The sequence below is a fragment of the Acipenser ruthenus genome, chromosome 38, assembly GCF_902713425.1.
Source record: "Acipenser ruthenus chromosome 38, fAciRut3.2 maternal haplotype, whole genome shotgun sequence".
Lineage (NCBI taxonomy): Eukaryota > Metazoa > Chordata > Actinopteri > Acipenseriformes > Acipenseridae > Acipenser > Acipenser ruthenus.
The window spans coordinates 8,798,529-8,822,790 of record NC_081226.1 but is presented as its reverse complement, the minus strand read 5'-3'; the positions used below and the strand labels follow the sequence as shown (position 1 = coordinate 8,822,790).

Sequence of the window (24,262 nt, the reverse complement as noted above, 5' to 3'; positions counted from 1 at the left end):
CATATTTATACATTCTATTAATAATACAGTCATATTTATACATTCTATTAATAATACAGTCATATTTGTACATTCTATTAATAATACAAAGCCTCTATACAAGCAGGACCTTGCCCTGCCCCCGCTAATAGTGTGCAGGGCTCTCCTGCTGCCCTGCTGCAGGCTCTCTTACAACCGTATTGTCAATAAAATGCACAGTACTACTACATTTATAATACTTTTCATTGTACTGTCAATGAAATTTGATTTCAGTGTTACTGTAGCTTCAGTAGAAACTCAGTGTGCATTTGGCATTATTTTATTACTGTAACGTCAAGCTTGGCAAATGTCTGTGATATTCTTTGAGCGCTGGATGCGGAAGCAGGTATCTTGTTTGTTTATGTCCGTGTTATGTCTGTGTTGAAGGGACTATCTATCTGACTATCTGTACAGATCTGCCTCCTTATTTTTTTTTTTTCCGGCTGCTATCGGTCTCACTCAGCCATTGAAAGCTTTTCTCTGCTTTTTCCTGAGAAAAAATGACTAGAGACCTGTGCTTGACGTCTTTTTGATGATGTCGGACCGGAAACGGAAAATTGTAATGTCAGACCTGGTCCAACATGGGGCCGCAAAGGGTTAAACTTTTTCAACAGATAAAATCCTATGATATTATAAATTTATTAAAAGAAATTCTGTGTTCCTTCAATAGTAAAGCCACTCCTGCTATAATGCCAGATTGCATTTGTCCCTTGAATGCCCTTCATAACAGTGTATTTAAATTGATACATGATTATTTTTTCAGCAGCTACTAAACAGAATCCCGTGTGCTGCCATGGACAGTGTGAAGATTAAAGAGGAGTTCCCTGAACTTGAACCTGTCCCCATTAGAGTGGAGTTCTCTGGGCTGGCTTCACTCCCCATTAAACAGGAGCTCTGTGAGATGCAATGTGAGAGCAGTCAGCCAGAGGTCTCTGACATTAAAGCTGAGCACAATGAATTGGAGATCCCCCAGATGGAGGAATCCCTTCCTGTGAAACAAGAAGAGGTGCTGGAAACTGTCCGTATTAAACAGGAGCCCCCTGAAGTAGAGTTTGAGCACATGGAACCAGTGAAGGAAGAATCCGAGGACTTCAAACCAAACATCCCTGAGCTGGAGCCTGTACGCCTGCGTGAGTGTAGCGTGGTGCTGGAGAGAATCTGCGTGAGAGAGCAAGGCGCTGGAGAGGAAGGCTCTCCCAACAGCATGCAAGGAGGTGGAAAGGGAGACGGGCGCTCCCATTCAGAATGCAGTCTAGCAGGTGAGTGACTCCCAGTAGCTGTGACATTGCCGTTCTAGATTGCGTGAAATCCACAGTGTGGTTGAGAGGGAGGGAGCATATTGGTTAGGTTACTGTACTTTAAAACCTGTCCAATCTGGCATCGCTTGGGACTGGAAAGTGGTGCCGGATTAGAGAGTTACTGTAAAACATTGAATACTGACCTAAAGGTAAAATGACTAAATTATTTGAACACTAAACAACTGTGTTACTGTACATACACAGTGTAATAAACACAGTAATGCTTCAGCAAACTCTTCACCTGTTATTATCACAAGCCTGTTTAACCCATTCCCATAGAAAGACCTTCACGTGCTCGTACTGTACCTGCATGAGGATTCAGGTGCTTTCTGCTGCATTCAGGGTCTCTCAGAGTTAACTCTTTTGAGTTAGTGGCATACATGATGTTACAGTTTACTAATAATTTGAAGGTATCTGGTTTTAAAACTTCATAATTATTTCTACATAGTATTAGAAATGTAAGGGTTGCCTCCCGTGTGTACAATTTATTGATTTAAAGGCAGCAAAATATGGAAATTGCATGTTTCTTTTCAAGAGTATGTCAACATCATTTTAAAAGGTTTACAAAACTTGAAAATGTCGCTGAATTTGTTGTGCAAGGTTGTTTTAAAAAAATCTGTTTTTGTCTGCTTCCGTTTTGCAGCCAAAACTTTTACAGAACATTGCTACGTTTTTAAAGATGGTTTCAGTAGTGTCTTGAGTTTCAATGTTTGAATGCCGTTTGACCTTTGTCGTACCGCAAAATCTTTCAAGGTTAGCTGAAAGATATTCTATTTAAAAGAATAGAAATAAATAGAATATCTATGGTTAGCTGTACATGAGGCAATGCAGTGAAAACAAGCATCCATATTTAAACGAGGTATTCTCAACGCAGTAATAAGCTTCTTTTTTTTTTTTTTTTGGTATTTGCTTGACAGGCAGCCTTCTGCACGGTCAGCTTAGAAGTAACAAGTTATTACAAGAAGCTGAGAAACCAGCAATACAGCTGTTGTGTTTCTGTTTGTTTCTGTTTGCACTTTTTGTAACATGAAACACTTTGTGCAGTTGTTGTGCACAGTGTGTGTTCCTGTAGGTTGTGTACGCATGTTTGCTTTGTATTTGTACTGTATAGACTACGTGCAACTACTGTTAAAATATAAACTACTAAAAGTACTCGCCTTCACAGCACCATACATTTTCAGTCTTGGCTACTTTGCTCTGCTCCCACCCCTGTTTAGACCTTTTATTTAGCATCATGTAATCAAAGCAATTACAGCATCATTATATTGCAAAAGTCTGCCAGTATTTCATGTTATGTCACATTATATAGTGTTGTGTTTGTTTTATTTATTATTATTATTATTATTATTATTATTATTATTATTATTTATTTTTTTAATGGTCTCAATCCTAAAATGTCTAGGTGATGCTAAGCTTTTGGCTGTAGTGTAGGTTCCTGATGCATTTACAGTCTGTGTAACTGTATAAAATAAACTGCTTGTGTTTCTGTCTGTATACTGGAGTCCTGTAACCCACTGTGTTGGGATTCAATGATAGGAATGATAAATAGAGAGAATTGAATTAACAAAACACATAAACCCTGCATGTGTAATGTAATGCTATGGCATGGGGCTGCACATTTCTAATGCACCGTGATGTATATCTGTACAACAATAAACAAGATGATTCCAAACAGAGAGAGGGAGGGAGCCGTTCCAGTCTCCAAGCACATCATTGACAGCTGATGCAGATTACACTGCAGTTCAGTGTATGCATCTGTACAGACCCCAAGATTTGTAAAAACTCATTATTATTATTATTATTATTATTATTATTATTATTATTATTATTATTATTATTATTATTTATTTATTTATTTCTTAGCAGACGCCCTTATCCAGGGCGACTTACAATCGTAAGCAAATACATTTCAAGAATCACAGTGCAAGTAATAATACAATTAAGAGCAAGACAAATACAATGATGAATACAATGACTTTGGTTCAAGCAAGTACAAGTGTGACAAAATACAATTCAATAATACAGCAGATAACAGTGTCAGTGATAGTTACATCAGGATATAATTAAATACAAAATACTACAGTTTAAACACTTGGCAGATTGCAGTAAAATAGTAAAATAGGGGGCAGATAAGAGCAAGTAATGCGCATTTAAGGAAGAATGATATGTGTCCCAGGGGAAAAACAGGAGTTCTACAGGTTCTTTCTGAAGAGGTGTGTCTTGAGGAGGCGCCGGAATGTGGTCAGGGACTGGGCAGTCCTGACATCTGTAGGAAAGAGATTCCACCACTGTGGGGCGAGGGTGGAGAAGGAGCGGGCTCTGGAGGCAGGGGAGCGCAGAGGAGGTAGAGCCAGTCTTCTAGTGCAGGCGGAGCGGAGAGGTCGAGTGGGGGTGTAGGGAGAGATGAGGGTCTGGAGGTAGCTGGGTGCAGTCTGGTCAAGGCATCTGTAGGCGAGTACAAGAGTACAAGAGTACAAGAGAAGTGAGGCAGAGAGAACACCAGGCGAGCAGTGGAGTTCTGGATGAGCTGAGCGGAGGGGTGGCGGTAGTCTAGGCGGGAGAGTACCAGGGCCTGGACCAGGAGCTGGGTGGCGTAGTTGGTGAGGAAGGGTCGGATTCTTCGGATGTTGCTCAGGAAGAATCGGCAAGTGTTTGCCAGAGTGGAGATTTGCTGGGAATAAGAGAGGCAGGGGTCCAGGGTGACTCCGAGGTTCTTAGCTGAGGAAGAGGGAGAGAGTGTGGTAGATTCCAGAGGAACAGAAATAGAGAGATCAGAGGAGGGGGAGGAGTAGGGAGAGAAAAGGAGGTCATAAAATACCATGATGAGAGAGATATAATTGTAATCTAATGCAGATATAATTGTAATCTGGGTTTGTCAGGGGCAATAGATCTGAAACATTACAGGAGAACTTCAAACTCAGATTTTGATCCCAGGGATCGGTTTCACCAACATCAGTCTTTACAGACTTTGCTTTCACACATAAAGGCTTTAAGTTTAACTTTGCATTTTTAAACTGGTGTAACCCAGAGAAAACCCCACAGATAAAATGCACATACTTTAATCCACTTCACCACCTAGCCACATGTCCTAAGCCTACAAGCAGTCCCTCTTACTTTCTTTCCTGTTCATATTTTCCAGGTTCCAGTCCAGCAGCTAAAGCGAGGGCGGGCGGTGGAGAATATCCTGACTCTGGGAAAGGTTTCACCCAGTTAGGAAACCTGAAAACACACCAGCGAATTCATACAGGAGAGAAACCATATAGCTGCTCTGACTGTGGAAAGAATTTCAGTGGTTCAGGAACCCTTATAAGACACCAGCGAATTCACACAGGAGAGAAACCGTATTGCTGCTCTGACTGTGGGAAGAGTTTCATTCAGTCAGAACACCTGAAAAGACACCAGCGAATTCACACTGGAGAGAAACCATTTTGCTGCTCTGACTGTGGGATGAGTTTCAATCAGTCAGGAGACATGAAAAAACACCAACGAATTCACACTGGAGAGAAACCATTTTGCTGCTCTGACTGTGGGATGAGTTTCAGTTACAGAGGAGCCCTGAAAGCACACCAGCAAATTCATCTAGGATATAGCCTGTATTGCTGCTCTGACTGTGGGAAGAGTTTCAGTTTTTCAGGGTACCTGAAAACACACCAGCGAATTCACAAAGGAGAGAAACCGTATTGCTGCTCTGACTGTGGGAAGAGTTTCAGTCAGTCAGGAGCCTTGAAAAAACACCAGCGAATTCACACTAGAGAGAAACCGTTTTGCTGCTCTGACTGTGGGAAGAGTTTCAGCCACACAGAATCCCTGAAAACACACCAGCGAATTCATACAGGAGAGAAACCGTTTTGCTGCTCTGACTGTGGGAAGAGTTTCAGTCAGTCAGGAGACATGAAAACACACCAGCGAATTCACACTGGAGAGAAACCATATATCTGCTCTGACTGTGGGAAGAGTTTCAGTCACACAGTATCACTGAAGGCACACCAGCGAATTCATACAGGAGAGAAACCATATTGCTGCTCTGACTGTGGAAAGAGTTTCCGTTTTAAAACCAATCTTCATACACACCAACGAATTCACACAGGAGAGAAACCGTATCACTGCTCTGACTGTGGGAAGAGTTTCCGTACTAAAAATGACCTTCGAGTACACCAACGAACTCATACAGGAGAGAAACCGTATTGGTGCTCTGACTGTGGCAAGCACTTCCGTCAGGCAGGAGCTCTGAAATCACACCAGAGACGAAGCCCATGTTCATTCAGAACGAAACCTTAACCTTTCATTATGAGTTCCTGTGTACTGTTTTGTGTATCGCTCTAGAGCTTGAGATTTAAATGGTCAAAATGCTGTTCAGCTCTCTTGCACTCTGATTGTGTCAGAAAGTGGGCGGAGACGCGGACACGTCACAAGAGGCTTCTCTGCTGTCAGTTTAACTCAGGCTGTCAATGCAGTTAGTGCCTGGGAGCGGGAATATGCAGAAAGGAAACTATTCCGCACCTCATCTGATGGACGAGTCAGGAGAAATTGATAACTCAGTGTGGGGAATGAGTTTCAGGGTTTAGCATTTAAACTGCATAGACTTGAAAATAAATACATTGATGGGAACGAGTATCCCGACCCCGGTATGTAGCATCCCAGAGACAAGACTGCACCGTCCTTACTGGACAACCGCCTGGAGGGTTTGTCTTGTACATTCTGTCACGTTTCTAGAACAAATGAATCAAATCAATGATTGAATATTTTGCAATGTGCATTGTCCATGCTTTTATTTTACCCTGCTTTTGTAAACTGCACCATGTAATACAAGTGTAGCACGCATGTGCACGGGTCATAGGTACAGAAACTCAGACAGGTTTTATACCAACTCTTTCTTGCTCTTTTGCAGTGTTGGACCATAAGAGTAGTTAAAGGGCTCCTCTGTGGTATGATTGTGTGGCACCTGCAGATTTACAAGGGAGTTGAGAAATGTGTAACATTGTAGAGCTTACCAGGAATAGGCCCCGGTACCCATGGCGACTTGAGGTGAAATGGCCTGATCACCATAGTAACACCAATATGTATTGGGGGAGAACGCCTCTCCCGAATTCCTGAGCTTTGGAGGCCCTGAATAAACAAGATCGGGTTGCACCAGGACTCCAAGGTGAGAGGTTGAAGATGAATAATCCTTTGTGCTAGGGTTAGGTTTTCAGTAAGAAGAGAGAGTTACGGGTAACAGCCTTACAAGAGCCCTTCACAATATTCAACAGGGACACCCCATAGTTTGATCAGCATTATAAGAAACTTAAATAAATCAAAAGGCCATAAAGAGAAACTCGACCAACTGGGTTGCAATCGAAGAAAGGAAAAGTCAACGAATGTTGAACCAATAATGAATGAACTGATTCAGCCTGCTGCCACTGGTCAAATTTACAGCAAGAGTTTTCCAATCCACTGAGTGAGTCTGGGTTGTGTGACCAGGAATACAAGCAAATCCTACAGGCCTCTGACGCTGGGAAATTGAACCACAGACATAATACATGTAACAGTGTTCAGTTTAAGGGCCGTGGATTCTAACTGAAGGATGTATAATTCAACAACAGATTGCTAAAGAATGAATTACGATTTCGTAATATCCTATTAGAATTTACTGAGTTTATTGTTCTTTCCTGACTCATATATATTGAAACAATTCTAACCTGCATCGATTGCAAGACAAAGGAAACTTCTGGAGTGGAAATGTAGCTGTGCTGGACAGCAGCTGGAATCGAGTTCAAAACCAGTATAAATATGAGTAGTGTTATGATGATGATGATGTCAGTGCTCTGTGCAGTAAAGGGTTACCTGGAGGTGTTTTGTGCAACCGGTCCCTGGTTTTCATGAATTGTGACTGATGACATTTAGAATGAATTAAAAACACACAAAACAAATGCACTGACTGGCTTCTGTAATATCACAAAAAATACAACACAAAACAGCCAAGTATAAAAAGCATCATTACATTTAGATTTGAATACAACACAAAACAGACACATATAAAAAGCATCATTGCATTTAGATTTGAATACAACACAAGACAGCCACATATAAAAAGCATCATTACATTTAGATTTGAATACAACACAAAACAGCCACATATAAAAAGCATCATTGCATTTAGATTTTCTCCCCTAGTCATACATGTATATTAATACAGTTAAGAATAAAATGTGTTAGAAAACAATGGATCGCCATCTCATATTCACAACCAAAGAACATTCTGCATTGAAATGGAGTTAAAAAATGTTTTACTGACTATACCTTACTACTACTTATCGTTTGCATGATTTATTTTAATTGCAAATCTATATACTGCACTATTTCAGTTTTGTTACAGGATACATTAGTTTATCTCTAATGTAATCACAGTTCTACATATACACTGCCCCTGTTTTGAGGCTATGTGCCAAATTCTGGACTTCTCTGCTGTTCCGAATTCAGCCGAGTTTATGGGATGTTCTGCTCTACAGATGACAGCCCAGTTTCTAGGTCATGCTCAGTTTACCATAAAAATGTTCAACAGAACTGGACAGTGAATTAATTTAAGAGTAACCTTTAGTACATGAATCAAAGCTAACTTATTTTTTGACTCTCCCCAAATTTGAATTAGAAACAGAAATAACATTTAAATGTAAAAAAAGCTTATTTCTTTATTACAATGAAAAAACTGCATTGCACTGAAATAGATACAGTACTGAAAATGCAGGTGTTTTCCTTTATTAAAGGTTAATATCAAAATACATTTTGAGAAGGAACATGGTATTTCAAAAAAAGGACATCTCATTTGCTTATGTAATGTCCATCAATATATAGTCATGTGTAGCGGTTTATCAGACCTCAATATGAATAGAATGGTGGAATTCAACATATTTTATAAACCTATTACATGCAAAAAAATAAATAAAAAATACAAAAAGGCATATATCTGCTCTTTAGCTTATGGGTTTTAAGAGACCAGCGCCCTTCAACAACTTAACATTGATATTATTGGATTGCATTGGTCAATTACTCCTCATCTATTCCTGATAGTTATACTGTAGGCTAGCGTTGCTTGCAGCATTTCTGTGCAACTGCAAGATGTTTTTGCAGAATTCTACATGTAAGATTTCTGTATTCCAATTACTGTATTCACAGTTTAGAGTGGGTCTCCAAACTTCACTGCCGTGTAAAAGGATTGGTTGTATAACTCTCTCACAATGTTAAAATGCCTCTACGCTTTCCCACTCGTGTCAACGTCATATTCCTCCGACAGACAAGAACCAATCAAAACGCGAGACTGTTAAGCAGTTCCATCCCCAAAACCGGGGCTGCGTCATACCTCCGCGTCTTTTCAAAGAGGAGAACAACAACAAACGATAGAAATTTAAAAGAAAAAAGATTGCGCTCCGCAGAGTTGTTTTTAATTTATTTAAAATTTTGGTGCGCACCAGTTGACAAGGCGTGGACGATAAAAAAGAAAAAGTGAGTTCCATGTTGTTGTTTTTAATTGGTGTTTGGTTGTTCTCGACGCAGTGGTGTTTTGCTGTTAGCCGCGGGTTTTTCAGCCGGTCAGTGTTTCTGTGCAGCGCAGGTATGTGATGTTCTCGTCATGGGTAGCTAGTAATGTCAGCGCGGTGTTGATGTGGTTTAACCTGCTGAACTCGGATGCGCGCAACCTCTCGATGCTCTCCTAGTGTCTGGGATAAATCCCGACTGAACTGAACAGATACTGTACGAAACTACACGTGATTGTAGATTCATATTGAATATAAACTACATGAAAACGCATTGCGCGCTGAGAGATAAGCACGTCTGTCTGTGTTAATGACTTTATAAAACATAATGTTCTTGATCACCCTGTTTTATTTTTTACAAATTGTATTTATTTATTAACTGCAGAAGCCATAAAGTAAATGATAGACGCGGTTGTGTTACGTTATTTTGACAAAAGGTATTTAGAGTGTCGCGCTACATAAAGTGGTACATCATCAGAATGTGGTACTGGTACCAAAACTTGATCCGTGTGACGTCAAAAAATGGTACGCTGTCAGTGTTGTGATTGACTGCTGCACAAATCAGTAGGAACAAGACAAACTGTATATCACACACATAATCCTACATGTTTACAATGTTAGATAACACAATTTGTTGCTCATCAGTTAGTCACATATTTGCTGAATTGGTTATATATATATATATATATATATATATATATATATATATATATATATATATATATACACATACACATACATACAGCTCTGGAAATAATTTTGCAGTGGTCTCTTAATTATCAGTTTCTCTGGTTTTACTATTTATAGGTATGTGTTTGGGTAAAATGAACATTTTTGTTTCATTCTATAAACTACTGACAACATTTCTCTCAAATTCCAAATAAAAATATTGTCATTTAGAGCATTTATTTGCAGAAAATGACAACTGGTCAAAATAATAAAAAAGATGCAGTGTTGTCAGACCTCGAATAATGCAAAGAAAATAAGTTCATATTCATTTTTAAACAACACAATACTAATGTTTTAACTTAGGAAGAGTTCTGAAATCAATATTTGGTGGAATAACCCTGATTTTCAAGCACAGCTTTCATGCGTCTTGGCATGCTCTCCACCAGTCTTTCACACTGATGTTGGGTGACTTTATGCCACTCCTGGAGCAAAAATTCAAGCAGCTCGGCTTTGTTTGATGGCTTGTGACCATCCATCTTCCTCTTGATCACATTCCAGAGGTTTTCAATGGGGTTCAGGTCTGGAGATTGGGCTGGCCATGACAGGGTCTTGATCTGGTGGGCCTCCATCCACACCTTGATTGACCTGGCTGTGTGGCATGGAGCATTATCCTGCTGGAAAAACCAATCCTCAGATTTGGGGAACATTGTCAGAGCAGAAGGAAGCAAGTTTTCTTCCAGGACAACCTTGTACTTGGCTTGATTCATGCGTCCTTCACAAAGACAAATCTGCCCGATTCCAGCCTTGCTGAAGCACCCCCAGATGAGTCCAATTTTCAGCTTTGCCCAACACCTGGTCGTCTAATGGTTAGACGGAGACCTGGAGAGGCCTACAAGCCACAGTGTCTCACACCCACTGTGAAATGTGGTGGAGGATCGGTGATGATCTGGGGGTGCTTCAGCAAGGCTGGAATCGGGCAGCTTTGGCATGAATTGTAAGGTCTAAACAGAATTAAAAAATGACTTAATACAGTCGGCAAAATACCTTAGTAACAAAACTAATCTGTACACAAAATATTAAGGCATCGGGTGTTCGATGTGCTTTTAGTACTCGCATACACACACATGCGCACACAGACGCGTGCACACACACACACACGTGTGGAAGGCCACACTATTTAGTGCATCTTCAAATATTTAGTACATGCAGGGGCACTGGCCCCTCCAATAATCATCTCCAAAATATTGATTTCTGCCCTTTCTGTCACTGACACTCACACACTAAACGTATTTCATCATAAAGTGTAGTTATGGACGTGTGTGTACTTGGTTTGCACATGTCCCCCCCGTCCCCCCCAATAAGAAATAAGTATTAATAATAATAACGTGCAGTTAAGGACTGGCGCGTGTGTCCCTTTAATGTTTGAGTCCAGCTGTAGTAGTACAATTAGTGGATAAACCGCACATTTTAAAAATGATGCTATTTTAAAAATGATGCTATTTTATGCTAAACTGAAAACTGTTAATATACTAAAGGGAAAGCACTTGTGAAGCTGAATCGAGAGCTTCAATGCAGAGTTCCTGAAATGCAGTGTGATTTATTCGTACACCACATTGAGCCTGTTTTATCGCTCGGGAATCGGACAATGCAATGTCTTTGTCAGAACTCATGAAGCTCTGTAAAGAACATGACCTGGACTCCTGTATCCTGATGTATTCCACCTACAGGTGCTTTGGGCCGCACTACCTGTTACAGCTGCAACTGCAGAAAGATGTGTCAGTGATAAAAAGCTCCACAGCGTATGGAGTTTCATTGAAATGGCGAGTGTAATGCTATTTATTTATATAACCATATCAACACACACCACACACATTGTGTGTGTATATATATAGATATATATATATGGTTTTTTGTTTTGTTTGTTTAATGTGTCTCCCCAATTGCGGTGTTTATTTCACATGCCCCTGAGTACACACGTTGATTTTGATCAATACATTAACTACATGTTCTAAACAAATGTAAATGAACTACGTATTTTTCTACGTAGGGGCTGGTCATTTTACAGTCATGCAGCGTCATTACAAGAGTAGCCAGTCGCCTCTGGGATAACATCTTTTTAATTTCAGACTTTTTACGGTTAGAAAAAAAAATCAAGAATAATGAAAATTGCAAACCATGCCGGTGAGAGATTTTCTTCCACAGTGCAAATCTAGATTTGCTGAGTGCTGCCGACTTCTTGAGACAGACCGTGTTGAGCGTGACACGGTTCAGTTTGTATTGACTTCTTGAGACAGACCGTGTTGAGCGTGACACGGTTCAGTTTGTATTGACTTCTTGAGACAGACCGTGTTGAGCGTGACACGGTTCAGTTTGCATTGACTTCTTGAGACAGACCGTGTTGAGCGTGACACGGTTCAGTTTGTATTGACTTCTTGAGACAGACCGTGTTGAGCGTGACACGGTTCAGTTTGTATTGACTTCTTGAGACAGACCGTGTTGAGCGTGACACGGTTCAGTTTGTATTGACTTCTTGAGACAGATCGTGTTGAGCGTGACACGGTTCAGTTTGTATTGACTTCTTGAGACAGACCGTGTTGAGCGTGACACGGTTCAGTTTGTATTGACAATGTACTAAATTGACATTGTCGTGTTTCTTTACAAACACAAAAATAAATACAAAAAGAAACATTTTAACAAAAACACTTGCTCACAGAGTGAAATCAAACAGTTAAAACAAAACAAAGTCACGAACACTAAAATAAACAAAACAGAACCCTGGGTCAGTCTGGGCAGTTTCCTTCACTGTTTCTGCACAAGGTTTTTAAACAATAACAAAACATCAGATCTTTTAAAAATACAAAACAAAACACAAGGCTGCGCCGTCATATTTATACATTCTATTAATAATACAGTCATATTTATACATTCTATTAATAATACAGTCATATTTATACATTCTATTAATAATAGTCATATTTATACATTCTATTAATAATACAGTCATATTTATACATTCTATTAATAATACAGTCATATTTATACATTCTATTAATAATACAAAGCCTCCATACAAGCAGGGCTGTGCCCTGCCCCCGCTAATAGTGTGCAGGGCTCTCTCCTGCTGCCCTGCTGCAGGCTCTCTTACAACCGTATTGTCAATAAAATGCACAGTACTTCTGAATTTATAATACTTTTCATTGTACTGTCAATGAAATTTGATTTCAGTGTTACTGTAGCTTCAGTAGAAACTCACAGTATGCATTTGGCATTATTTTATTACTGTAAGGTCAAGCTTGGCAAATGTCTGTGATATTCTTTGAGCGCTGGATGCGGAAGCAGCTATCTTGTTTGTTTATGTCCGTGGTGAAGGGACTATCTGTATTGCTCAGATCCGACTCCTTTTTTTTTTTTCGGCTGCTATCGATCTCACTCAGCCATTGAAAGCTTTTCTCTGCTTTTTCCTGAGAAAAAAAACTAGAGACCTGCGCTTGACGTCTTTTTGATGATGTCGGACCGGAAAGGGAAAATTGTAATGCTGGACCTGGTCCAACATAGGGCCGCAAATGGTTAAACTTTTTCAACAGATAAAATTGTATGATATTATAAATTTATTACAAGAAATTCTGTGTTCCTTCAATAGTAAAGCCACTCCTGCTATAATGCCAGATTGTGTCTGTCCCTTGAATGCCCTTCATAACACTGTATTTAAATAGATACATAATTATTTTTTCAGCAGCTACTAAACAGAATCCGGTCTGCTGCCATGGACAGTGTGAAGATGGACTCTGTCCAGATTAAAGAGGAGTTCCCTGAACTTGAACCTGCCCCCATTAGAGTGGAGTTCTCTGGGCAGGCTTCCCTCCCCATTAAACAGGAGCTCTGTGAGATGCAATGTGACAGCAGCCAGCCAGAGGTCTCTGACATTAAAGCTGAGCACAATGAACTGGAGATCCCCCAGACAGAAGAACCCCTTCCTGTGAAACAAGAAGAGGTGCTGGAAACTGACTGTATTAAACAGGAGCCCCCTGAAGTAGAGTTTGAGCACATGGAACCAGTGAAGAAAGAATCTGAGGACTTCAAACCAAACATCCCTGAGCTGGAGCCTGTACGCCTGCGGGAGTGTAGCGTGGTGCTGGAGAGAATCTGCGTGAGAGAGCAAGGCGCTGGAGAGGAAGGCTCTCCCAACAGCATGCAAGGAGGTGGAAAGGAAGACGGGCGCTCCCATTCAGAATGCAGTCTAGCAGGTGAGTGACTCCCAGTAGCTGTGACATTGTCATTCTAGATTGGGTGAAATCCACAGTGTGGTTGAGAGGGAGGGAGCATATTGGTTAGATTACTTTTAAAATCTGTCCAATCAGAATACTGATCTAAAAATGACTAATCTATTTGAACACTTTAAAAGTAAATGGTATTTACTTTGGTCCCAACGCAGTCAGATATGCGACAGATTACTGGATTTGTATTTGATTGGTTTTACAGACTCGTTTTAAACATATAAAAGACAAATCACATGAGCCTATGCTGTAGTCAGATATACATTGATTTAGGCAGACAGATTCCAGAATAGCCAGGCTCTGGATTGTAGAGGGGATCACACCATTCATTTCAATAGGGATTTGATCGGGACCCCAAAATCATACCGAATTAGAATGCTGGTTTGTAGAGGGGCTGGATTAGACAGGGCTCTACAGCTATGGACAAAAGCTTTGCATCTCCTACAATTGTAGGATTGAGGCATAATAAAAAAACATATAAACATCAGTTAGACCTTTCATTTAGCATCATGTAATCAAAGAAACTACTAAATTATATTGGAAAAGTCCACCGGAAGCCACAATAGTAGCACAGTATGTTAGATTTCAATGTCACATTGCATATTTTTTTTATTTTTTATTGTCGCCATCCTCAAATTCTAGGTGTTTCTAAACTTTTGTCTGTAGTGTAGGTTGCTGATGCATTTACAGTCTGTGTAACTGTATAAAATAAACTGCTTGTGTTTCTGTCTGTATACTGGAGTCCTGAAACCCACTGTGTTGGGATTCAATTATAGGAATGATAAATGGAGAGAATTGAATTAACAAAACACTAAACCCTGCATGTGTAATGTAATGCTATGGCATGGGGCTGCACATTTCTAATGCACCGTGATGTATATCTGTACAACAATAAACAAGATGATTCCAAACAGAGAGAGGGAGGGAGCCGTTCCAGTCTCCAAGCACATCATTGACAGCTGATGCGGATTACACTGCAGTTCAGTGTATGCATCTGTACAGACCCCAAGATTAGAAAAAACTCCATGATGAGAGAGATATCATTGTAATCTAATGCTGAGGAGAAAGATATATTGTAGGGTTTGTCAGGGGAAATAGACCTGAAACATTACAGGAGAACTTCACAGTCAGATTTTGATCCCAGGGCTCGGTTTCACCAGCATCAGTCTTTACTGACTTTGCTTTCACACAGAAAGGCTTTATGTTTAACTTTGCATTTTTAAACTGGTGTAACCCAGAGCAAACCCCACAGATAAAATGCACACACTTTAATACAGGGGTTATTATTATTATTATTTATTATTATTATTTATTTCTTAGCAGACGCCCTTATCCAGGGCGACGAACAGCACCACCTTCAGGCCGCGGGTGCAATGACATTCTATGTGTTTTTTTTCTATTAATAACGATAAGCAGGCGTCGGCAGCAGCTGTAATTATAGAAAAATAAAGTGTAGCAAGGGAGTATCGACGGACTGTCAATCAAAGCAGAAATTCACAAATCAGAGCTAACAGATTGCCTTCCTGTAGGCGGGATGTAGAGCGAGAGCTCTGACAATAGGGTGGTGTTGAGGTCATGTGATCGCTCTGCTGGCAGATGTAAAAAGTGTGTTCAGTATTCATAACATTACAATATGTCGAATCCGCCACCAAAGAATACGTTTTGCAAAGTATAAAGAACAGAAAAGGCAGCTGCAGGAGTCTGAATTTTTAACTCTGTGCATATTCTATGTGATTTCCATCTGTCACATTATTTATTCAAATGAATAAAGGACAGTTTAGATTAGCTTTATTTATCATGTTACAGGTTTAAACATAGAAAATGTTTTTAATTTGACATTTTCCCCAGGAGTGCTAATTGTGGGCCGCAGTGCCTGATGCAGCTGAACAGGTGGGCCTCGGGTAAAAAAAATTGAGAACCCCTGCTTTAATCCACTCCACCACCCAGGCACATGCCCGAAGCCTACAAGCAGCCCCTCTTACTGTCTTTCTTGTTCATATTTTCCAGGTTCCAGTCCAGCAGCTAAGAGGACGGCCGGTGGTGAATATTCTGACTGTGGGAAAGGTTTCACCCAGTTAGGACGTTTAAAAATACACCAGCGAATTCACACAGGAGAGAAACCGTATCGCTGCTCTGACTGTGGGAAGAGTTTCAGTCGCTTAGGAAACCTGAAAACACACCAGCAAATTCACACAGGAGAGAAAACATATCGCTACTCTGACTGTGGGAATAGTTTCATTCAGTCAGATCATCTGAAAAGACACCAGCGAATTCACACAGGAGAGAAACCGTATTGCTGCTCTGACTGTGGGAAGAGTTTCAGTCGCTTAGAAAACCTGAAAACACACCAGCAAATTCACACAGGAGAGAAACCGTATTGCTGCTCTGACTGTGGGAAGAGTTTCAGAAATTCAGGAACACTGAAAACACACCAGCGAATTCATACAGGAGAGAAACCGTATTGCTGCTCTGACTGTGGGAAGAGTTTCAGAGTTTCAGAAAAACTGAAAACACACCAGCGAATTCACACAGGAGAGAAACCATATTGCTGCTCTGACTGTGGGAAGAGTTTCAGTCAGTTAAGTAACATGAAAACACACCAGTTAACTCACACAGAAGAGAAACCATATTGCTGCTCTGATTGTGGGAAGAGTTTCAGAGAAAGAGGAACCCTGACAAAACATGAGCAAATTCACACAGGAGAGAAACCGTATTGCTGCTCTGACTGTGGGAAGAGTTTCAGAAATTCAGGAAAACTGAAAACACACCAGCGAATTCACACAGGAGAGAAACCATATTTATGCTCTGACTGTGGGAAGAGTTTCAGGCATGCAGTCTCCCTGAATAAACACCAGCGAATTCATACAGGAGAGAAACCGTATTGCTGCTCTGACTGTGGGAAGAGTTTCAGAGAAAGAGGAACCCTGACAAAACATGAGCGAATTCACACAGGAGAGAAACCGTATTGCTGCTCTGACTGTGGGAAGAGTTTCAGAAATTCAGGAACACTGAAAACACACCAGCGAATTCATACAGGAGAGAAACCGTATTGCTGCTCTGACTGTGGGAAGAGTTTCAGAAATTCAGGAAAACTGAAAACACACCAGCGAATTCACACAGGAGAGAAACCATATTTATGCTCTGACTGTGGGAAGAGTTTCAGGCATGCAGTCTCCCTGAATAAACACCAGCAAATTCATACAGGAGAGAAACCGTATTGCTGCTCTGACTGTGGGAAGAGTTTCAGAGAAAGTGGAACCCTGACAAAACATGAGCGAATTCACACAGGAGAGAAACCGTATTGCTGCTCTGACTGTGGGAAGAGTTTCAGAAATTCAGGAACACTGAAAACACACCAGCGAATTCATACAAGAGAGAAACCGTATCGCTGCTCTGACTGTGGGAAGAGTTTTAGTCAGTTAAGTAACCTCAAAAAACACACCAGCAAACTCACACAGGAGAGAAATTGTACCAGTGCTCTGACTGTGGGAAGAGTTTCAACAAGTTAGGACATCTTCAAACACACCAGTGAATTCACACCGGAGACAAACCCTAAGGACCATGTTCATTCAGAAAGAAACATTACCTTACATCAGCGCTCCAGATAAGGGTTTGGGGTCTAGGAGTAACTTACCCTCTAATTTTAACACAGAGTAAAATGTATTTTCAGTGGGTAAAATGCAACATTTCTTTGAAGTCCTGAGTAATCTCGATAAATACTGTACAATCTTTGATGCTAATGGGCAGGCATTAAAAAAAAGCCTTCCGTTTTAACTGCAGTGTTTCTTTGAACTACGGCACAACCACAGCTCTACAAGGTTCTGTATCGGCTCAGCACATTTATTTTCCAGGTATCACACTGACTCTGCAAATCAATTACATTATATTTTAACATTAACCTCTTTTGCGATAAAGACGTACCTGGCACGTCATGATTAAAAACATGGTTAAAAATGTTTAAAAAAAAAAAAAAAATCTGGATTCTGTGGCTCATCGAGGAGTTATTACACAACATCTTAATGTCATTATATTACATAGATAAAATATATTTGATGTGACGCAGTTGTTAAATGTAATTTACAGCCTGTTTGAATGCAAGCAGTGGCCATCTTTGGCTTGTACTGGAAACATCCAGAATGAATTTAAAACAATCTGTGTGTAACTTTTGTTTTCTTTTCAATGAGGATTGATAATAGAAAAAGTTTACCTTTTGATTAGTAGCTGTTTTATCGAGCTGTGCTTCATGAAATCAGCTTTGAAGTAACATACGACTATTTGTCTATGTCTTTTTTTGTTCATGTGACAGAGAGGAAGATACGGGGCAGCAGTGTGGAGTAGTGGTTAGGGCTCTGGACTCTTGACCAGAGGGTTGTGGGTTCAATCCCCGGTGGGGACACTGCTGTTGTACCCTTGAGGTACTTTACCTAAATTGCTCCAGTAAAAACCCAACTGTATAAATGGGTAATTGTATGTAAAATAATGTGATATCTTGTAACAATTGTAAGTCGCCCTGGATAAGGGCGTCTGCTAAGAAGTAAATAATAATAATAATAATAATAATAATAATAATACTGACTGTCATCGTGTGACACCATTGTAATGCACCGAGCGTGTGGGAGCTACTGTATCATCGTGTGACACCATTGTAATGTACAGAGTGTGTGGGAGCTACTGTAGTTCCAACTTTAAAAAAAAGTGTCGTAAACTCAGCGATCATAGGGTAAAAATAAACATTAGGAACCGTGTGTTTTTTGTATATAGCAACTGTGAGTGAAAACTTGTATCTCAAACTTGTTGTGTCTGGGTGAGTTGGTTGGAGAGGAACTGTTAGGCTAGTGAGTTTGAGCATACAATTGACATATACAATCCCTGTAGTGAAATTTCTTACTTTTGTAAATTTATATTAGATCTAATTTCTTTTTTCTACCGACCCCCCCCAAAAACTGTTATTCATTTTTTGTATATTTCATCTGATTTTTTTTCTCTTCATTTGATTTCTTTTTTTTCTTTCTATTTTTTTTTTTTAAATAACATAAGAAATTCTAGAACAAGAAAAGACCATTCGGCCCACCTCTGCTCCGTTAACACTCAGGAGAGGAAAAACAAAAAACTCCTGTGTAAAAAATAATTCTCAGCAGTTACTTTGGTAAACCCCTTGACAATTTTAAATCCCTCTTAAGTCACCTCTGGCTCTCCTTCTTCCTAGGCTCTACAGATTCAGCTCTTTCAGTCTCTCTTCATATGACATGCCCTTCAGTCCTGGAATTAATCGTGTTGCTCTCTGTACTCTCTCCAATGCCTCAATGTCTTTCTTATGATAAGGGGACCAGAACTGGACACACTATTCTAGGTGTGGTCGTACCAGTGCATTGTATAATTTTATTATAACTTTTTAAAATTTTGAATCAACTGTCTTGGCTATATAACCAAACATTCTATTTGCCTTTTTTGTAGCTTCTCCGCAGTGTCTAGTTGGCTTTAGAGATTCATGCACTACTACCCCCAAGTACTTTTCATACATAGCCTCCTCTATTTCATTACTATTCATGCTGTTTTTGCGCCCTATGTGCAAGACTTTTTAGTTATTAACATTATATTTTATCTGCCCAAGCTTGAATCTTGTCTAAAGCTGTGTGGCAAAGTGGTTTGCAGTGTGCAGGTGTAGAGATGATGCAGTGCTTAAAAAAAGGACAGACAACAAAGTACTGGTGTGTCACAAAGACGGCCGGAGTGGGTGGTGTAAGACCAGATGCAGGAAATAAACAGACAGAGTTTTGGGGTTTGGTGAAGCTGAGCGAATGCTTTCGCTCAGCATTTAATAACAGAACAGAAAATAAAAGGTTTGAACAGACAAAAACACTGGACACGGCACTTGCGCCAAAATAAATAGACAAACAAAACGTACTAAACACTTAACAAACGGTGCACGGAGAGACAAACAAACACGGTGAGTACAAACACTTATAGATTATTATTTTCCTTTACGTTCTCCTTCTCTCTCACCCGTTCTCCACTCTCGAACACCCAACCCCGAGTGACAGAAATGTGCATCTATATATACTGTTGTGCTGGGATTCAATTACTAATTAATTACTCACTTGAATCCCAGCACGTGAATTAGTTAAGTGTACTCCCGTGACCACACATTACATTTACCAGCACGTGAAGTGATTTGTGCCCTCCTCGTGCCTAAATACAAATCTACATTTTTAAATACACGTGAAACACAGACCCGTTTATAACCCGTGTACCAATCTCTATACACCAACATTAACACACGCACGCAACATACAACATGTAACACACAAATGCACACAGGGGCGGGGCACATTGCCACATATACCCCCCCTTGTGTGCAGCACACATGGCCTCAACGGCCACCTCCCCCCTTAAAAATCCAGCAGTCCAGGACAATGTCTCGGGCTGGGAAGGGAGGGTTCAGTGGGCCCATGGCTGGCCATGCTGTTAGCACCCCTGCCGGTAGTGGCACGGCTGACAGCATGCTGGTCCATTCCTGCAGCGAAACTGCTGCTGGGGAAAGTGGTCTCCTGACCTCTCCCCCTGTCTTTGTAGCCGGTAGCTCCCTTTGGCGGGGCTCCGACCACAGTACTTCCAGCAGCAAAGAAGCTGCAGTGGGAGCAGGTCTCCTGACCTCCCCCACGATCTCCGGCAGCGAAACTGCTGCAGTGGGAGCAGGTCTCCGGACCTCCCCCACGATCTCCGGCAGCGAAACTGCTGCTGGGGTTGGTGGTCTCCAGACCTCCTCCCCCTTCTTCGTGGCCGACAGCTCCCCTTTCTGGGTCTCCGGCCACCGTACTCCCTGTGGTGGAGGTACGGGAAGCAGAGACAGCTCCTGCTGTTCTGCTTCTGGCAGTGGTGGAGGCAGAGGCAGCTCCTGCTCCTCTGCTCCTGGAAGTGGCAGAGGCAGCTCCTGCTCCTCTGCTCCTAGTGGAGGAAGCGGTGGAGGTGGCGGAGGCAGAGGCAGCTCCTGCTGCTCTGCTCCTTGCGGTGGTGGTGGTGGAGGCAGAGGCAGCTCCTGCTCCTCTGCTCCTGGCGGTGGTGGAGGCAGAGGCAGCTCCTGCTCCTCTGCTCCTAGTGGAGGAAGCGGTGGAGGTGGCGGAGGCAGAGGCAGCTCCTGCTGCTCTGCTCCTTGCGGTGGAGGCAGAGGCCATGGGGCTGATGCTGGCCACTCAGAGGGAGGCTGTGGCGGTGCTGGCTCCCTCTGCTGTGGCGGCTGGGCTGGTGTGCGCCGTACTCCCTTCAGCAGCATAAATAGAGGCTGCTGGGGAACACCAGCATCCTGCCCTTCTCCCCCCCAGAAAAATTCAGAGGGTTGAGCCTGTAATTCCTCCCCTTCTGGCTCTTGGGACGGCAGCGATGGGGACAACAGGCATTGTTCTTCTGCTGGTGGAGGTGGAACCAGCAGGTATTCTCCCTCTGCTGGCAGCTTGGGTCCTAGGGCTGTGGAAGCCCCGACTTCCCTCTCTTCGGGCTGTGGACGCACCGACTCCTCCCTGTTGGGCTGTGGACGCCCCGACTCCTCCCTGTTGGGCTGTGGACGCCCCGACTCCTCCCTGTTGGGCTGTGGACGCCCCGACTCCTCCCTTTTGGGCTGTGGACGTTCGGGCTCCCCCCACTCAGGCGTAGGACGTTCGGGCTCCTCCCACTCAGGCGTAGGACGTTCGGGCTCCTCCCACTCAGGCGTAGGACGTTCGGGCTCCTCCCACTCAGGCGTAGGACGTTCGGGCTCCTCCCACTCAGGCGTAGGACGTTCGGGCTCCTCCCGCTTGGGCTGTGGACGCTCAGGCTCCTCCCACTTGGGCTGTGGATGCTCAGGCTCCTCCCGCTTGGGCTGTGGACGCTCAGGCTCCTCCCACTTGGGCTGTGGAGGCAAAACCAGCAGGCATTCTTCCTCTGCTGGTGGAGACGGGGACAGCAGGCATTCTTCCTCTGCTGGTGGACCTGCTACCTGGGCTGCTGTTCCACTTATAACTGCCTCCAGGTAGCTGAGGACCAACCCCACACCTTCCTCCCAGGTGCTTACGGTCTGTTCCCTCTCATATGCCTCCCATCGCTCTCTGTCCATAAACCGTAGGAACCGGACAGCTACTGGTATTGACTGGGCCTCCAGCCCAGCATTCTCCAGGATCCAGTCCCGCACTTTGATGGCGTCTTCTGCCATTTTTTTTTCTCTCTTTTTTTTTTTAATCCAAAAATGCTGTTCCTGCTCTGGCCTGAGTCCTGGAGGTGCTGTAGATCCCACGCAGGACACCACGTGTCACAAAGACGGCCGGAGTGGGTGGCGTCAGACCAGATGCAGGAAATAAACAGACAGAGATTTGGGGTTTGGTGAAGCTGAGCGAATGCTTTCGCTCAGCATTTAATAACAGAACAGAAAATAAAAGGTTTGAACAGACAAAAACACTGTACACGGCACTTGCGCCAAAATAAATAGACAAACAAAACGTACTAAACACTTAACAAACGGTGCACGGAGAGACAAACAAACACGGTGAGTACAAACACTTATAGATTATTATTTTCCTTTACTTTACGTTCTCCTTCTCTCTCACCCGTTCTCCACTCTCGAACACCCAACCCCGAGTGACAGAAATGTGCATCTATATATACTGTTGTGCTGGGATTCAATTACTAATTAATTACTCACTTGAATCCCAGCACGTGAATTAGTTAAGTGTACTCCCGTGACCACACATTACATTTTACCAGCACGTGAAGTGATTTGTGCCCTCCTCGTGCCTAAATACAAATCTACATTTTTAAATACACGTGAAACACAGACCCATTTATATCCCGTGTGCCAATCTCTATACACCAACATTAACACACGCACGCAACATACAACATATAACACACAAATGCACACAGGGGCGGGGCACATTGCCACATGGTGAAATGATGGTTTATTTATTATCCAAAGTCTGATGACAACAGTAAAGAATAATGAGAACTGGCAGTACACAATGATGTGTCTTGCCCAGTTAAATCCAGGGGTTCAGTCCCGAAACATTAACCACGGTATTTAAACACACACAGTGAACACAAACACGGTCACAAGGGTAAAGTGAGTGCTGTAGTGCTCATGGTGCAAATGCAATTTATCAAGTGCAGTGTTGTTCGTGTTTAGTGCTGGCCTGTAGTGACAGCTCCGGATCGTGATAGCCGTCTAATAAATCACAAACAAACAGTATTTAGACATGACAAAAACAAACAAACAAACACGATTTCCACAGCACAGGTTTTTCTTTTGGTTGTTTAGTTTAACCATTCACAAAAGAACAGATCACATCACTATGTCCCCTTATATACCGTCAACCATGACCCCTTGGTTAACGAGCGCATCTGCTCCTCCAATCCGTGGATGCCACATCGTTTCCCTTCCGGGTCAATGATTTAGTATACCATAGCTCTGCCCCCTTTCTAGATGGCTGACTTCCACCTAACCCTGGGAATGAATTGTCAGGCCATCCAGTCCAGGGCACTCTGTTCCCTTTACACAGCGCCCGCGCAGGTCGGGAGGGAGATCTATCACCAAGAATCATTTTGTCTGTCACAGGCCAGTTTCAGACGGGTGCTCTAGAGATGTGCTGAACTCAACTGAAGCACAACATTTTGAATAAATCCCAATTAAGTACATGAATGGAGCACCGCCTGAAACAATGAAGTTCACCTCGACACTCTTCTGACACTAGCACGCCTTCCTATGCTGCTCCGAGCGGCTGTGCTGCACCTCGGTTTCATAAGAAGCTCCAGCGGCGAACTGAACTAACCTGCACTTAATGCTAATGTACACAAATGATATACAAATGAGATGCTAAACTGTATCGTGTATCCCACAATGCTACGCTTATCACCCACCAGCATCAATCATGGCAGAGCCCACGGAGGAGCAGCGATGCACATCTCCAATAGAGGTAGAGCCAGACAGCTCATTGCAAACTGGGTGTGAATGAACATATATTGTAACAGTTTTTTTAGATTGAATGTTCTTAATTTACATTAATGTAAAAATGGTGTTCTGTGTGTCCTTTGTTGCGATTTACCTTTTTCAGAGTTTGGGTGCTTAATGTGTTTTTATGCAGCCATCCGCCTCTATGGAATCAAATCATTTATGAGAGTCAGAATTTATTATTATTTTTTTTACAATAAAGGAGACATAAATTATGGTTAAAATGCAGAGCAATTCATTTTATTCTGCCGCCTTTATTCTGCATGTTATTGGCCGGAGTAGAAAGAAGTCTTAGTTAATCGTCACGTTTCACTTTCTAAACAACATATTTAAAGGCAGGTACGGAATCCAGAAACTCTAGATATAATTTAAATACCGATATTAAATTGAAATACAGACAGTACTAAACACATCAATCAAAGCAACTGTCTATATGCACTGCCTGCCACTCACGAAAGGAGAGCAGTGGCTATACAGAGACGCCACATTAATAAAGAGACACAATTTATGCATACAGTATGT

The 24,262-nt window shown here is 42.0% G+C and overlaps 1 pseudogene; it reads left to right on the top strand.

The window, feature by feature from the left end:
• Positions 1 to 18,611, top strand: part of LOC131707001 (zinc finger protein 585A-like) — a 94,999-nt pseudogene extending 76,388 nt beyond the window's left edge.
• The last annotated feature ends 5,651 nt before the right edge of the window (positions 18,612 to 24,262 follow it).